Source organism: Benincasa hispida, chromosome 5 (genome assembly GCF_027475165.1).
Source record: "Benincasa hispida cultivar pf3 chromosome 5, pf3_genome.v1.1, whole genome shotgun sequence".
NCBI lineage: Eukaryota > Viridiplantae > Streptophyta > Magnoliopsida > Cucurbitales > Cucurbitaceae > Benincasa > Benincasa hispida.
Window position 1 is genome coordinate 28,354,304 of NC_143482.1, and position 4,152 is coordinate 28,358,455.

General features: G+C 31.2%; 1 long non-coding RNA gene across 2 annotated transcripts; it reads right to left on the reverse strand.

The window, feature by feature from the left end:
* Positions 1-338: 338 nt before the first annotated feature.
* On the reverse strand, positions 339-2,499 carry LOC120078686 (uncharacterized). Of its 2 annotated transcripts, none has more exons than XR_005482074.2 (2): positions 2,362-2,499; positions 339-580 (listed from the first exon to the last, which is right to left on the reverse strand). It is a non-coding gene; the product is annotated as an uncharacterized LOC120078686 (long non-coding RNA). The 2 variants fall into 2 exon arrangements; XR_005482073.2 differs by lacking the exon at positions 2,362-2,499 and adding an exon at positions 1,883-2,355.
* Between the last annotated feature and the right edge of the window lie 1,653 nt (positions 2,500-4,152).

Sequence of the window (4,152 nt, forward strand, 5' to 3'; positions counted from 1 at the left end):
AATAAAAATTTTATATCAAAACCAAAGACAAAACTAAAAATACAAAGCCATGAACTTATCACCAACAAAACTATTTACAAGCCACATGTTCCAATATCATATTAAAGACAACTTATTTTGAAATTAATATATAGAATGAGATCTTATACATAACATAAATTAAACTTACAAAAAGAAATAAACTCAACGAGGTAATGAAACTTATGAAACATTTACCACTCCAAGGGACCTAAAGGATTAAGCACAAACAATTACCCCTAAAATTCTGACCACCAATCCAATCAAAACCATGAATAATTATTGAAAAAACAAAAACAATAAGAGCATGAAAATCCATATAACACCAAATATACATCTATATGATATAGAAATAGAATAATTAGCGTAAAGATTATTCTTCACCACTACAAAGGACCTAAAGGATTAAGCACAAACAATAATTACATCAACAATCTTAGCTACCGAAGACTCCCTAAACAATTTCACCCATGAAAATTGAGTAGCACTCAAGCCCGAGAATGCGATCAAAATAATCTGCAAACCTCATCAGCTGAATTATCCTGCTGAGTCTTGTATGAGGCTAATCACCAAACATAAACATGGAAGAAGAAGAAGATGATGATGATGATGAACAAACCTCAATCACAGATAACCCAATTCGAAACAACAAGAATCTCACAAGCAAAGTATTTAAAGAAGCAACCAAATACAAAAATCAACATTGAAAGCTAACAATATCATTGAAAATGCCCCAACAATAGAGACAAATTTGGTACTCATTCATTTTGTCTTTACAAATTTGATATAGCTACAATCAGAGAGAGAGATTAAAAAAAGAAAAACACCAAAAGGTTGAAGAAAGAACCCAAAACAGAGTACCTACAAAGAAACTAGCATAAAAGTACCATCCAAAATCAGTTTGATCATACCAATATGTAAAAACTAAAAAGAAGTTGCACCAATCTGTCGATGGTTCAATTCCACCCACAATTGTTCAACTTCAAACAGAAAAAAGAAAACATGCATCCATAACAGGCTCAACAACATAAAAAGAAGTTACAGAAAATACTCCTATGATGCATGATTGGAGACAAAGAAATAAAAAAAAGGAAGTGATTCTAACATATATTCTACCAATTACTTTTTATTGTCCTATGAGATGCGTGCAATCTGGTCGGGACACTCACAAATATATAAGAAATGGAGTCAGAGTAAGAAAATCAAATATAAACTAGTGAAATCATTAGTTTAATCATATAAAAGAATGATACAACCCCCCTTCTGATAACTTGAAAATTGTTGTTTTTTTCTCCACTTTCTTTACAAATCTCTCTCCATCAAATTTGACTTATGAGCCAAATTCTAAAAACTATAACGAATTCTTATCCACCAACCACCTACTATGCCATAAATTAACTTTGATAGAACGTCATAGAACTACCATTTACAAATACCCACATTGATTTATAGGCAATCTTCCTAACCTTAATGTTTTCAAAACAGTAGCTTCTCTTATCCTTCAAAAATTTGTGTTCCAAATGACTTCTTAATCCAGTAGTTCATATAAAACTTAATCTATCCCTAGTAAAAGAAATCCTCGGCAATCTATCCACGCTCAAATAAAGTTAACAAACTATAAAGGACAACTAATGCAAACATCTGTAGATTGCATCATACATTGTGAGAATACTGTTAAATCATCCGGCCCAAAGAATGAATTAACAATACCTATGATCAAACTCTACCATCCAATCAATCCCATTTATGAAGCGATGAAACATAACTAGCTAATTAATTAAACAATATCTCTGATAGTTAATCTTTTAGACAAATATAAGGAAAAATTGGAACCACACAAACAGAAAGTTGGACTGAGATTTACCAAGCTTAGCAACAAAGCTTCAAACTTCAGTTACGCAATCCAATCTGATTCAATTTCCTGATAACTAATGCAGTCGGATTGGCTATAGAAATCATAGATTGAGAACTAAAATCAACGCTCCTAATTGATCGCAGAATTTTCATTAAAAACTAAGCTGAGGGAAAAAAAGATCTACAAATAAACAAATAAAAGAAAATTAAAAAAGTCTCTATAGCACGACATGTAAGGGTCTATACCAATTGGGTATTGGGAAAAGAGGAAGGTGGGCGGTTTGGCGAGCGTGACTGAGAAACATTCGCAAAATCAATGGGAAAGATGCATCAAAATTAGGTCGAACATTCGCAAAATCAACTCACCAGCACAAACATGCATCAAAATTAGATTGAACATTCGCAAAATCAAGGGGAAAATAGAGATCAGAGTATTGTTGAAAGAATAGTGAGGCGATGAAGAAAAATCAAAAGGGAAAAAAAGCGTACCTTAGAGTTTAGGGATGTGACTAGAGATGTCTACGGTGATGGGGTGATTTTGGGATGCCATTTTCCATCTACTCATTTCATTCCTCATTCCAATACAATTCTCCAAGGAGATAGATTTTCGTGGGGAATTTTTCCCAATTTTTCTATGTTATATATATATTTTTAAAAAGTCAATTAATTTAAATCAAATAAATTTTAATTAAATGATTAATTTTTTTCACTAAATTGGTTATTAGGGTTCAATTTAAATTTAAAGTTAAATTATTCAAATTTTATCCAAAAAAGCTAATTATTTTTTAATGGAAAGAAATAAATATAAATCAAATTATTCACATATATAATCTAAATTCAAATATTCAATTTAAACATATTCATTATCTTTTCCAATAAAGAATCATTGAAATTTAAATGTAATATTTATATAATAATATTAATAACATAACATTAGATAACTATACTAAATAAATATGTAAAAGCTAATTAGGCGGGGATGGAGAATGAGGCGAGGGCGGAGACGGAAAATGCATTCCCCGTCCCATGCCCGTTTAGCTCACGGGGAATTTTCTTCCCACACTCTCTCTCCCATTTTCCACCTAATCGGGGAATCCCCGCCCTGTTCGGGACAGGGCCATGCGGGGCCCCGTTCCCATGGAGAAATTGTAGACGTGATGGCCGACAAAGGAGGAGGAGCGTGACGACCGATGACGAATCTCCTTTTTAGTTAACATTAACAACTTAACCTATATGTATTCACATGTTCTACGTAAAATACAACTTCAAAATTGTTTCTAATAGTATACATATAAGAGAGAAAATAACCTGAAAATAGTTCCGTTTTGTACAAAAAAAAATTAATAAAATAAAAAGGTTTTTCCAAGTTGGAAAATAACTTCTTGTAAATATAATTTTTTTAAATGAAGAAACCAATATTTATTCATAAATTAGTTACTTTCACTTTAGAATATAATATCACATCAATTCAAGAGAATTCAAATCTACCACCTCTCGTAGAAAATAGAGATATTTTAACAATTAAGCATGAAACCGTGCTCTAAAATGAATGAAAGTAGGACGACAACAAAAAAGAAGAAACTAAACCAGCTTGCTCAAGTAACTTTCCTTTATCCTAAAATAGTCGACTTAAATAAATAAGAAACTTGGCCTCAATGTAAATATGCAAACCACATTGCTGACCTAAGTGTTGTTCTATTTGTCAAGGCATTAACTACATTTTCAAAGATTGGAAGTACAAATCCCCATTCACTTGATTGTGTTAAATTAAAAAACGAAAGAAAATCTAACCACATTAGAATAAAAAATGTATTGGAGATGACTTTTACTATATTGAAATAACTGATGAAATAAATGAGCTCAATTTCAAACAGGCCAACCAACTAACCAACAACTTTTCAAGTGAACCATAAAAAACATATTAAAAAAATAAGATTACACTAGTACGACACTAGTACATATTAAAAAACAAAATAAGAAGCAATGTGAGATACTAAACGTAAATGAAACTTTGAAAAGAACAGGAGAAAACAATGTGCATCTTACTCGTATAGTCTCGAATCCAATATCTTCATCTAGCAGTTCACTTTGTCATAGAGAAAGTAAAATAATTCAAGGAAATATTCTTTAAATGACAAAATTTTATTCCGTTAAAAAAAAAGAAGAAGAAAAAAGAAAAAGGTGCATTGAGAAATAAACAAAACTCAGAACCAAACATCAGAAAAAAAAATAATTAAAACACAATGCCAATTGCACTTGCACCCAACACAAACACAAACA